Source organism: Sinohyriopsis cumingii, chromosome 6 (assembly GCF_028554795.1).
Source record: "Sinohyriopsis cumingii isolate HCF-2022 chromosome 6, ASM2855479v2, whole genome shotgun sequence".
Lineage (NCBI taxonomy): Eukaryota > Metazoa > Mollusca > Bivalvia > Unionida > Unionidae > Sinohyriopsis > Sinohyriopsis cumingii.
The window spans coordinates 121,311,759-121,325,727 of NC_142966.1; the positions used below are offsets into that span (position 1 = coordinate 121,311,759).

The 13,969-nt window shown below is 37.7% G+C and overlaps 1 protein-coding gene across 8 annotated transcripts in view; it reads left to right on the forward strand.

Moving 5' to 3' along the window:
* LOC149797855 (uncharacterized) overlaps positions 1-13,969 on the forward strand; it is a 128,439-nt gene that overhangs the window by 48,390 nt on the left and 66,080 nt on the right. The window contains exon 3 of one of the 8 annotated variants that reach the window (XM_089962872.1): positions 12,554-12,664. The exons of the other annotated variants lie outside the window; for them this stretch is intronic. The gene's annotated coding sequence lies outside the window, so the exon portion shown is untranslated. The remainder of the gene's footprint in view (positions 1-12,553; positions 12,665-13,969) is intronic. 8 annotated transcript variants of the gene reach the window in all.

Genomic DNA, 13,969 nt, shown 5'->3' on the forward strand with positions numbered 1-13,969 from the left:
GGCAATGGTGCAAGCTTCTTTCAAAGGATCGACCCCTCCGTGTTCCATGAACAGTTCTCGAAATTTTCCACAGCAACGCCGTAAAATGTCCACGTCGGAACGACAATACTTTAACATTTCTTCCTGAAAGTCGAAAGGGTCCGAGGCGTGAGCTTGGTACCAAGCGTAGAAAGCTTCTCGTTGTTCGGTACGCATGTTGTCGGGGTCGTAATAGTGAGCCTCAGGCAAATGGGGTAGAACAGCATGTTGATTGGCTTCCGTATTGAAAAAGTGTGGAAAGTACCCTTTAGCCATTTCTGTCATTCCAAACGTTTTAGGCATTCGGCTCAAAGGCATGGCCAAGTAACTCATCGAATCTTTAAACTGTACTTGTCCCGCTTGCATGAAAATGATTTTGGCTCCGTTCAAAATCACTTTAGGACGTTCGGTGCCATGTTCCGTATAGTACCTCAAAAGAAACTGTCCGTCGTATCCGGAGAAATTGTGAGCCATCGCTGTGGCATGACGATGACAATCTCCGTAATGTTCGATGTCCTCTTGGCTCCACGTCTTGTCGATGGGGTCTAAGACCCATTGGGCAAAATCGGCTAACGTGTTTGGTCCCCGAAAGATTTTTTCACGCCCTCCGGGAATCTTGCTGCAGTGAGGGCAATGACTGAAGATAGGTTCTTGAATGCACTTCTCGCACGCTCGATGAGCCACGCAGAAATTAGGAATGTGAATGCTGGTCTCTTGCATGCATTCGAAATCGAAAAAGATGAAATTGCCTTTCTTCTTGTGACCGTCCTCTTTCTCTGGTGGGGGTTGGTATTTTTGCACGTAGCATTCGTGTTCCAAGTCCACGATGTGGTGACAAATGTGACATTTTTTCTTTCCTCGACATACGTGTGCCTTGGCATTGTTGGTAAGTATGCCTTGTCCACACGTAGGGCACAATCTCAGGAGTTGACAAGCACATTTCTTCTGTGAACCTTGTGTTTTCAAATGTTGCTGGTAACAGGCAGGGCTGACAAACGTGCGCAGACAAGTCGAACAAGGCACTGGTTCTTCGCTCAGACAGGGTGGAGAGGCCAAACATCCTGGGCATTTCAATCCACAATGCTTGTGTTGCTCTCGATTGTTATAACCATAATCACATTTCTCACAATAATAACTGTATCCCAGGAATCCGGTGATACTGGTAATGGTATCGAAATGGTCATCGTGATGATAGACATGAATGTATTTTCAGTCCTTAAAATCCTGGCCTCGAAACAACAGAGACCCGCGCATTTCTTGAGGGTGCACGTTCAAGGTGTAGCGTGGAGCTAGGGCATCTTGCAATTTTTGCATCTCAGGAATGCCACAGGGTGTGTCTTTGGACAGGCCAGCTTGTTGCAACAGGAGTTCTGCTTCGTTTCGTTGTTTGGTTCGGTTCGATTTTCGAATGTTCTCCCAGGTTCTTTTCCATTCTACCGTGTCGTTCTTGTTGGCATAGGTTCATCCCACCACGATGGCTCGAGCTAAACACATCTGGTCTTGAGGGTTGTTAATTCGGACGAGACTTGTTTTGGTCTTGCGAAGGTCGTCCACCAATAACATCTTTTTGCGTCCTGTCCCTTGAGGAAGAGAGACGTGAGCCATTTTCAGTGTGGCTTTACCATCGGTGATGTCAAACTGGTCATTAGATTGTTGTACGTGTTGAATCTTGTCCATGACTTTGGAAGGGGTCAGTTCTGCGGGTCTGCTAAACTCGATCCAAACAGGGGATTTCAAACCGTCGTGATCTATGGATAGTGTCAAGCGATCGTCTTCTTTGGGTTGACATTGTCGCTTGAGTGCAGTGAGCAAAGAATCCCACATCTCGGTGATAAACCCTTCTGCTTTCTCTAAGGGTACGTCGGCCTTGAAATCTTTAAACTTCACCGTGTAGGTGTAAGCCGTGGTTCTAAATTTTCTAGAGGAGCGCTTTTCCGTCTCTCGAATGGAATAGTATTTTTCAGGGTTGACTAAGGGTGACGAACTTGGTTTAGAGGGTTCGGATTCTGGTTCACTCATGTCCTCTTCAAAATCACTGGCATGAATTTGTGCCAAGATTTCATCCCTGGTACGAGGCGATAGATCACGTTTCTGCCTCTTACTTTCTTCTTCTTCTTTCTTCTCGAATGAATAGGATCGTTTCATCTTGAGTGCAAAACGTCAAATGACTCAAGTTCAAACACCATAGACTAATTTATAGTCATGGCAAACCAGCGTATATAAAAAGGGTGTGTCTTGTCCTTTCACTATTCATTTCACTCTCAAACCGAGGAGAACGATGGAAGAGACTACCCAGATGGAACGTTTCGTCAGAGCTTTGCGAGGGGTCATTAGAAAATTCTCTTCAGACCAGCCGACGGACTACTCTCCTTCCTTTCGAGATAAGAGTCAGGATACTTGCTATATCTGTCAGAAGAAAGGGCATTGGTCTTCAGAGTGTCCAGACCGTCAAAAAAGAAAAAAAACAGGGGCTAAAAAAGACAAAAGTCAAGATACCTGTTATTATTGTAAAGAAAAAGGACATTGGTCTCCAGATTGCCCAAAAAAGAAACAAGAGGAGTCAGAAGAAAAGAAGGATTCTTCAGAAGAAGAGAGGGATTCTTCGAAAGAAGAGAGGGATTCTTCGAAAGAAGAGAGGGATTCTTCAGAGGAAGAAGAGGAAGAAAAAAGACAATTCTATTTAAAAGAAGCAAAGAAACAGGAGAAAAAAAGAAGAAGGGAAGAAAGCGAGGAGGAAGAAGAAGAGGAAAAGAGTGTGACGGTGAAGAAATTCAAAAAACAGAGAGACTAAACAAGGAGAAAGAAGAAGTCAATGAACTTTTAATTAAAGTGTTCTGTGGTGAATTGTGAATTGGATTGTAACAATGGATAAAAGAATACATGAATGATATAAGGTAAGTGTCTTTGAGTTTTGATTTTAAAATAAGAAGCTACACTCACGCACTCATACACAGACACGTACTATAAGGGTAAAATGGGTGGGGTTTATTTTTGAGTTATTGGCAAATTGAAATTGTATTTCTTTTCGGGAAACGTGGGTGGCCCTGAAAAGGGCCTTTTTATTTTGGTGTAGGGGTGAGTTTAACCAATCAACTTTAACTGCCTTAAGCCTTTGCCACGGCCAAGGCCTACTTCTGATGATTGGGTTGAAATCACTAAGGGTGGTACGACAGGCTTAGTCACAGGGTTGGCGTGTTTAGCTCGGGAAGGTCGTATTCTCTTCGGTCGTGATAAAGAAGTCTGATACATTTGTTTCAGACTTCTTAACTCCGCTAAAATGTCCAACAGTACCGTAGCCGTTTGATTTTCACCCTCTTGTTTCTTTGCTGCTACTTCTTCTTGCTGTTGTTGCTGTTGTTTTTTTCTTACCTCTTCTTGTTGCTGTTGCTGTTGCTGTAGGAGAAAAGCTTGTTCCGCTTCCTTTTGTCGTTGCATAAATTTCTCCAATTCTTCTTTCTGTCTCTGTCTAAAATTCTCCACTTGCGGTAATGAAGAAGGTAACGAAGGTTCCGGAACAAATTCTTGCGAGGTAAGAAAATCCACAAAATCCCAATGTACCTCTTCTGAAAGTAAGTCCGGGTTCCCTTGGGCAGTCTCCCCTGCTGGTGCACCCCAATGGATCGTTTTCTGAGTTTCCGTCATGTTGAATCACTGTCGCATAGATTGACTGCACACAAGCGCTAGCGAATCTATATAGACCAACTGACGTCACAGACTACTCTCTTCGGATTGGATGCGGGCTGACTGAATTTTGTAACGCGTGTTTGGATTGGTGAATGAACTCAATCCGTTTCAATCCTACCTCTACCTATAAATAAGCGCAGTTCAGTGCATTGATTCACTTGTTCTCGTCGCTTCAAGATGTGGACCGATGTGCAATCTTCTACGCTTGTGTCTTCCATGATGTTCCGGACGGACATACCCATGTATGTCCACAGGACAAACACCAGCCTGTGGATACGTAGGATCTACGTTGAAAGACAAGGATGCCTGAAAAGAGTGCTGATTTACGGACCAACAGTGAGACGTAGCCTAAGGACAAGAAGAAGACCAATGCGGTACCCTTTATGTTAATGAATACATTAACATAAACCCAAAGGCCCTTTTCAGGGCCAGCCATATTTCTCGAAAAGAGATAGCCTTTCCATTGCCTAAATTTAAATTTAAATTTAAAATTTTTTTTTTTAAAAAAAAAATCCCATATTCAATTCCCCTTTTCCCTAGACAAGCCCAAACTCTATTCCCATGTTAATTTCCCCTTGTCCCTAGACAGACCCAAACTCTGTGTTAAATTCCCATTGTCCCTAGAGTTGCCCACGATTTTTCTCCATGTTAAATTTCCATTGTCCCTAGAGTTGCCCAGGGGTCTTTTTAATGCTAAGTCCCATTGTCCCTAGGGTGCCCCACTTAACTACTGTCGCTATAATCTATATAGATTTAATGTCATGTTGTCAAGTCTTGTTAATCGCCGATACATTGACTTACTGTTTCACTGTCGTGAGAAAGTTTTAATTAGAGCTTGAAAACAAATCACAGAAAACATATGTTAAACTATGTCGTAAAAACTAAAAATGAACTCAGATTTTCAAACAACAGAAGGTACCAGTTGGCAAGGCTGTCTAATTTGTACTATTTACTCTGGGAATCCAGAGTAGCTCTTTGACAAGCTACCTTTGATTCTATAAGTAAACACATATTTGATCAATATACTCAGATACAATGTTAAAACGTGTACATTTAACATGAAAGTATGTCCAAATTATCTCCAAGACGCGTACAGTTAATATGAAATCATGTCCAAATTATCTCCAAGACATGTATATTTAACATGAAAGTATGTCCAAATTATCTCCAAGACGCGTACAGTTAATATGAAATCATGTCCAAATTATCTCCAAAACATGTACATTTAACATGAAAGTATGTCCAAATTATATCCAAGACACGTCCAGGTAATATGAAATCATGTCCAAATTATCTCCGAGACGCGTACAGTTAATATGAAATCATGTCCAAATTATCTCCAAAACATGTACATTTAACATGAAAGTATGTCCATATTATATCCAAGACGCGTACAGTTAATATGAAATCATGTCCAAATTATCTTCGAGACGCGTACAGTTAATATGAAATCATGTCCAAATTATCTCCAAAACATGTACATTTAACATGAAAGTATGTCCAAATTATATCCAAGACGCGTACAATTAATATGAAATCATGTCCAAATTATCTCCAAACTTTGAATTATCTACGAAAACGTCAAGTCCAACCGTCTGTCTGTTTGATACAAAACCAGAATGGATGCAAAAACGTTATTATAGGAATTATTACTGCCTTCAGAGATCTTGACTTCGAAATATGCCTTTAATTACGGAAGAGAAAGTGAGAACTAGCCCTATAAACGTGCTAAAGAGCGATAACTCAGTATATAAAGAATTTTCATTTTACATGTAATAAAATCGGTTTTTAACAAGCAATTTGTTTTCCTTCCAGTTATATCTGGATGTAATGTAGCGCATAATATGGTGAATTCAGCTAGTTGTTGATAGATTTCTGTCTTACTTGTTACATGTTTTGGTTATTATCCGAAAATGTTCATAAGAACAAACAAATTTACTCCAACCATCCATTTTAAAAGAGTTATTGCGTTGTTTTTTTCATGAACAAATTTTATGTCATATCTGACGCAATCTTTTTACTGCAGTTAGTAGTACGGTCACAGAGAGATTTCATATTCGGATCACCTTGTCTATTTATATGAGATAAAAATGCCCCAGTTATATGATGGGGAAGTAATTTACAGAAAAATCACGCATTTTGTTCGCCGAAAGTGTATTCGCATAATTGAAACCGCAATCTATTCAGATCATTTCGACTGATTCTACGACTAGATCTATTGTAGGATTGACCGAGAAGTTGTGAATGAAAAAAAATAGTGTGATGCATTCGGAACTCCTCTGTCGATCCTTGTGTCACAAATAATCGACGATGTCCGGATGGTAGCTATCGGCATACATTCGAGGTTCGATCCGTATGACTGATATCGACTTTGCGAATGACAGATTAGTGGTATTTGGCACATTTCGTGGCCATCATGTGAAGAAGTGCATTGAAACCTATCGTAGCGCTTTCATGACTTTGCAACAGTTATCCATCTTTCTGAGACTTGCAGCTTACGAAACTAGTATAACTGTTGTTTCCAATTGAGTGTGTACTCTCGTTCACCATATATTTACGTGAGCAAATCAGTCACTGTTTCTATGTTTTAAATACAGCAACTTGAAGAGAAAAGTCGATGATCGTATGTTTAACTTTTTGTGTCATCGATGCGCCTTTAAAATACGACACCCTCGTATTCGATGTAGGTCGCTGTAACCTCCATCTCAAGTTTTTTGAGTTCTGTAAGTTTTCGCTAAGTACGCATCTGTGCAGATAACCTCTTAATTTTTTGAAAAATAGTTTTAGTCTTTTGGGTTACCGATTGAAAGGACTGGCGTAGACTCGTGGTTTTGCACCAGTTGGTAGGACTGAGGTAGGCTCGTGGTTTTGCACCAGTTGGTAGGACTGAGGTAGACTCGTAGTTTTGTACCATTTGGATGTTAGAGAGATGAAGTTCTTATGCGTGCTATATAATATAGACGGCATTTCTTCCCACAACAGAAATTGAGAATAAGCGTGAATTATTCTAAATTACATTGTCAAAACATCCATTATCCAAACCTGTAAATACATCTACACGCAGAGAGATTTTATTAAATAAATATGGAAGTTATTCAAACCAAACATTTTATTAAATTCCGCATCCTGTTTTTTATATATATTTTCGTGCAATGAAATTACATTCGATGACAAAACCAGTGATTATCGCACATGTTAATAAAATGGATCACCATCAGTCCTAATCGACACACAAAAACCTCATCAGCGGTATTCAAATTGCCGGACTCACCATCAGTGGGATGCAGGTTCGGTTTCTCACCTAAACTTTAAAAATAAATTTAATTTCATTATTTGGGATCTTGTTACGTCCCACTGTACCTACGGGAGACATAACTATCACTATGAGCTTATACCCGGCTGTCAGTTTTTTCTGTCTGTGCGTCCGTAGATATTTTCCTTTCCGGGGCTTAACTCTGAAGCGTACAGGGTATTTCAAACCACGATTGGCATACTTGTCAAGCCATTCAAAGTATTTCAAACCACGAAAGGTGTACTTGTCAGGTCGTGCAAGGTACTTCAAACCACGAAAGGTATATTTGTCAAGCCGTTCAAGGTACTTCGAACCACGAAATATATACTTGTCAAGCCGTTCAAGGTACTTCAGACCACAAAATGCATACATGTCAAGCCGTACAAGGTACTTCAAACCACGATAGACATACCTGTCAAGCGTGCTAGGTCACTTCAAAGCACGAAAGGTATACCTGGCAAGCCGTGCAAGGTATTTCAAACCACGATAAATATAACTGTCAAGCCGTGCAAGGTACTTCAAACCAGGAAAGGTATACTTGTCAAGCGAAATTGGTTGAGGTGTCGTTTCATACTTCTAATTTTCCGCATTCGAAATTTGTGTATGTTACTATGGAAATCATGTAGCATAAGCAGAAAAGAGATTGGGCATACTGGATCTTAGGGTACTAGTGTAAGCAGTGTAAACATTTAGCATACTGGACCATAGGGTACTAGTGAAAGTAATGTAAAAATTGAGAGTACTGACCATGTGCTAGTATACGTAGAAAAGAAATTGAGCGTAATGGACCATAGGGTAATACTTACTGTACGCATAATAAAAACTGAGCGTAGTGGACCATAGGGTACTATTGTAAATAGTGTAAAAACTGAGCATACTGAACCATGGGGTACTAATGTACGAAGAATAGAAATTATGCGTCTGGACCATCGGGTACTAGTGTACGTAAAATAGAAATTGAGCGTACTGGACCCAAGGGTGCTAGTGTAAGTAGTGTAAAATCTGAGCATACTTGACCATTGGGTGCTTTGTACATAGAAAAGAAGTTGGGCGTACCGGACCAAAGTGTACAAGTGTAAATAGTGTACAAAGTGAAGGTACTGAGCTATGGGATAATCCTGCAAGTAAGAAAGAAACTGAGCGTGGAAGACAATAGCGTAGATTTATTTGGAACGCTCATCAATAAATTACATATTCCACGGGTTCTTCGCTAAAAGAAGAATTTTTACATGGTTGGGTATTTATCGATGTGTACATTTTACCTAATCACTCACAAAGTTTACATCAAGTCCTTCGGACTTTATTTACTTTGTGAGTGATTAGGTAAAATTTACACATCGATAAATACCCAATCATGATTATTTAATCCTATAGTATGTAAAGAGAGAGAGAGAGAGAGAGAGAGAAACTTTGTTGACATTCTTTTACTTAGAAAATGGAACTTCATTCCAGTTTAATTCACGTCCGAAAAAGTTATTTAGTTCAATAAAAATATTGACTACGAAAGAGAAACATATCTTGCAGTATAAGACCGTAGAGAACAAGTGCGGGACTTGCAAGACGTAGCACGAAATTTCAGAAGGTTCACCGATTCCGAGGTTAGGGATGGGTTGGGCATAGCTATTTGTATTTTACACATTCAGAAAAGATCTACCACATGATATCAAATTGTTATTCCAGATATTTCATTAGTATCTGATAATGATTAAAATTCGTCTTTCTTCTGCTAAATCCCTACTTCACGTGTCAGACGTTCTTGCATTTTAGACTAAGAATAATGACACTGTGTGTGTATGAAATTGAGGCTGAAATCATTATACTGGGTGTGTATGATATTAAATCTAAGAATAGTGTTACTTGGTGTGTATGAAATTAAGGCTAAGAACAATGATTCTGAGTGTATTTGAAATTAAGTCTAAGAACAATGATACTGAGTGTGTTTGAAATTAAGGCTAAGAACAATGGTACTGAGTGTGTATGAAATTAAGGCTAAGAAAGATGATACTGGGTGTGTATGAAATTAAGGCTAAGAACAATGATACTGAGTGTGTTTGAAATTAAGGCTAAGAACAATGATACTGGGTGTGTGTGAAATTAAGGCTAAGAACAATGATAATGTGTGTGTATGAAATTAAGGCTAAGAAAGATGATACTGGGTGTGTATGAAATTAAGGCTAAGAACAATGATTCTGAGTGTATTTGAAATTAAGTCTAAGAACAATGATACTGAGTGTGTTTGAAATTAAGGCTAAGAACAATGGTACTGAGTGTGTATGAAATTAAGGCTAAGAAAGATGATACTGGGTGTGTATGAAATTAAGGCTAAGAACAATGGTACTGAGTGTGTATGAAATTAAGGCTAATAACAATGATACTGGGTGTGTATGAAATTAAGGCTAAGAACAATGATACTGAGTGTGTTTGAAATTAAGGCTAAGAACAATGATACTGGGTGTGTGTGAAATTAAGGCTAAGAACAATGATAATGTGTGTGTATGAAATTAAGGCTAAAAACAATGATACTGAGTGTATTTTAAATTAAGGCCAAGAGCAATGATACTGGGTGTGTATGAAATTAAGGCTAAGAACAATGATAGTGGATGTGTGTGTGAAATTAAGGCTCAGAACAATGATACTGGGTGTGTATGAAATTAAGGCTCAGAACAATGATACTGGGTGTGTATGAAATTAAGGCTAAGAACAATGCTACTGAGTGTATATGAACTTAAGGCTAAGAACAGTGATACTGTGTATGAAATTAAGGCTAAGAACAATGATACTGAGCGTGTTTGAAATTAAGGCTAAGAACAATGATACTGGGTGTGTGTGAAATTAAGGCTAAGAACAATGATACTGAGTGTGTATGAAATTAAGGCTAAGAAAGATGATACTGGGTGTGTATGAAATTAAGGCTAATAACAATGATACTGGGTGTGTGTTAAATTAAGGCTAAGAACAATGATACTGGGTGTGTGTGAAATTAAGGCTAAGAACAATGATACTGAGTGTGTATGAAATTAAGGCTAAGAAAGATGATACTGGGTGTGTATGAAATTAAGGCTAATAACAATGATAATGGGTGTGTATGAAATTAAGGCTAAGAACAATGATACTGGGTGTGTGTGAAATTAGGCTAAGAACAATGATACTGAGTGTGTATGAAATTAAGGCTCTGAACAATGATACTGTGTATGAAATTAAGGCTAAGAACAATGATACTGGGTGTGTATGAAATTAAGGCTAAGAACAATGATACTGGGTGTGTATGAAATTAAGGCTAAGAAAAATGATACTGTGTATGAAATTAAGGCTAAGAACAATGATACTGGGTGTGTATGAAATTAAGGTTAAGAACAATGATACTGAGTGTGTATGAAATTAAGGCTAAGAAAGATGATACTGGGTGTGTATGAAATTAAGGCTAATAACAATGATACTGGGTGTGTGTGAAATTAAGGCTAATAACAATGATACTGGGTGTGTATGAAATTAAGACTAAGAACAATGATACTGTGTATGAAATTAAGGCTAAGAACAATGATACTGGGTGTGTATGAAATTAAGGCTAAGAAAGATGATACTGGGTGAGTGTGAAATTAAGGCTAATAACAATGATAATGTGTGTGTTTATGAAATTAAGGCTAAAAACAATGATACTGTGTATGAAATTAAGGTTAAGAACAATGATACTGGGTGTGTATGAAATTAAGGCTAAGAACAATGATACTGTGTATGAAATTAAGGTTAAGAACAATGATACTGGGTGTGTATGAAATTAAGGCTAAGAAAGATGATACTGGGTGAGTGTGAAATTAAGGCTAAGGACTACGATACTTAGTGTGTTTGAAATTAAGGCTAAGAACAGTTATACTGGGTGTGTTTGAAATTAAGGCTAAGAACAATGATACTGAGTGTGTTTGAAATTAAGGCCAAGAACAATGATACTGGGTGTGTATGAAATTAAGGCTCAGAACAATGATACTGGGTGTGTATGAAATTAAGGCTAATAACAATGATACTGGGTGTGTATAAAATTAAAGCTAAGAACAATGATAATGGTTGTGTATGAAATTAACGCTAAGAACAACGATACTGAGTGTGTTTGAAATTAAGGCTAAGAACAATGATAATGAGTGTGTTTGAAATTAAGGCTAAGAACAATGATACTGAATGTATTTTAAATTAAGGCTAAGAACAATTATACTGGGTGTGTTTGAAATTAAGGCTAAGAACAATGATGCTGAGTGTGTTTGAAATTAAGGCTAAGAACAATGATACTGTGTATGAAATTACTCTTAGAAAAATAATCAGCACCAAAATCGGCATAATTTCAACGTTTATTGTGAATAAACAGAAAGCAAACCGACTGCTGATCATATATTTGTGATCGTAAAACACATTTGCCTCACTTAAGGAAAATATCAGTTACATTATCCGGTCACCTACATATATACATAAACGTGCATAAAAATTCAATTTCCATAAACTAAGCGATATCTACATAATCCCATTCACAATTGGTTTCTCATAAATTATAAAATTCCAAACATTCAGGAAAATTGAAAATAGAAATCAGATATACATTTGATCTTTTACATTCTCCCAGGGAGCCGAGGTCGTCAAACCAATATAAACACCCTCTAGCAAATGGTGTCCATAGGGACAACATAACTACAAAGTTTAGTGCCTCTTGACGCAGTGGTTTGGATGAGATGACGTAACTGAGAGACAAACAGACATATGGACATACATATGGCCTGACAGGGCAAAACAATATCCCGGTGCGTTTAGAAAAAATATGATGGGGATGAAACTTACTTTAACGGCGTGAATCAGGTTATCTGCATCGGGGAATGAATAAAAAAATACTTAATTTCATTTTTCTATGTCTATATCTAATGTCTTTGTCTATGTCTAATGTCTAATGTTTATGCTATGTCTATGTATGTGTCTAATGCATATGTCTTGTCTGTGTCCAATGTCTATGTCTATTTCTATATAGAATGTCTATGTCTATTTCTAATATCTATGTCTTTGTCTAATGTATATATATATATATATATATATATATATATATATATATATATATATATATATATATATCCTTTTTTTAATGCTTTTGCGTACTAGTAATAGCAAGCTTTCCCCGATAGACATAAAAACGAGTGGCCCGAGTTAACGAAATCAAGCATGCAGTGCGAGTACATAAATGTTAGCAAGCTCTTCCCCTCTCCACATTCTAAACAGGAATAAACGTTCTTTATTATTCAAACTCAATACTATTCAAGGTGTCAGAGCAATCAGAACCGGTAGATTTCCAAGTCAAACAGATTTACTTCTGGGTAATGAGAAATAAGGGCACTTTGAAAAGAAAACAAAACCATGGGCTAATATATTTCAAGTTTCATTTCTTTCCGTAGTAATTATGTGAAATGGGGTGTTTGTGATGGTTGGTAAATAGCAAGATATGAATGGGAAGACCCATCTTAGGCATGTCGTCGAAGTGAAGCTCGAATGCTGTTATGCACATTATCGGGTACATCTTTGTTTCCATTTTAGGATAGGCACAATTTTCCTCAAAGGATCAGCCCTAGAATGCATCTTCGTGTGATTTTCTTTTCGCGTACACTAAGCGCAAAGCTCTCAACTTACCGGTATGTTATGGTTGAGGTGAGTAATAAATACTGATAAATGAAAGGAAAACATATTCTTTTAGAAACAGAATATAAGTGAATAATATCTTTTTGTGTTTACTTTACGGACATTGTCTCGCCAAACTTTACCACGTGACCGACATTTTTTTTTTACGTACAAGCGAGCCAAATATGATCTGCTGCCTTGACCATGGAGGACACACGGTACTAATGATATGGAAAATGGGAACCAGCCTGGAAATGGGTGAACATAAAATAGATTAATAATGTAAGTTATGTTTTAGGAAAAAGGATCTTTTGAGAGCTTATCCTAGTTTTACGAAGAAAAAAAAAAGAGACATTGTTTTATTGATGGAATTTCAGTCCTTTAACAGTCTTGAATTTGGAGCACTCATTACTAAACTTAGCACCTGACTCTTTGATGCGGCAATGAAACCACATGTTTCAAACACATGCAGGTCCAGAAAATGCCGCGGCTCATATCCTTTCCTCTACACAGAAGATGACATCCGGGTTTCATCTATACTGATAAATATAGGTTTGATCATGAGCACTCAAAAATTTGAAGTTATTGAATTTTTAATATAATTTTGCTTGCATAGGTTTATTATGAAACTGAATTAGTACCGTTAGTCCTGGAATGTTAATCACTGACGTCTCTGTTTTACAAGGGAGTATACGCATGTCATACACCGAATCTGATTATCGCCCTTCTCTTTGGATACATTGTTATTGTTTGTGAAGGAAGCACTCTGCACTTACGAGGGTAAAATGAATTCGCATTTCATTACCGATTTGTTCGATAAACAAGGTCCCAGTGCGTACTATGCCATAAAATCAAAATATATGATCTTCTCGGTTCAAATAAATTAATTTGGGCCATCTTTGAGTTTATCTCATTGTGAATAAACATTTCAAATTATTCAAGGGGTGGGCTGTATTTAGTTTCAAAAGAGACAGTTCTGTTTGCTTTCATTGCGGTACAGGATCTTTTTTACCTGGCAACATACTTATTTTCTTATGTTAAGTTGTGTCGAGTTTCAGTTTGTGAATTTTATTGTTATACAGTAATTGACAGCAGGATAAATTTCACTTAACTTAAAAGATATATTTTCAAACGGTTACAGTTGCCTTGCTACATCGTCACAACTCATGAATATCGATGATGATCATTTCTGGCATGATTGTATGACCGATGATTTGATCTAAACGAGTATGTTGCACTGTGCCTTATTAGCAGACACCTGTTTACACTGTACCTTAGCAGATACCTGTTTACCAGTATAAAGATTAAACTTACGTTGTACATACAAATGTGTTG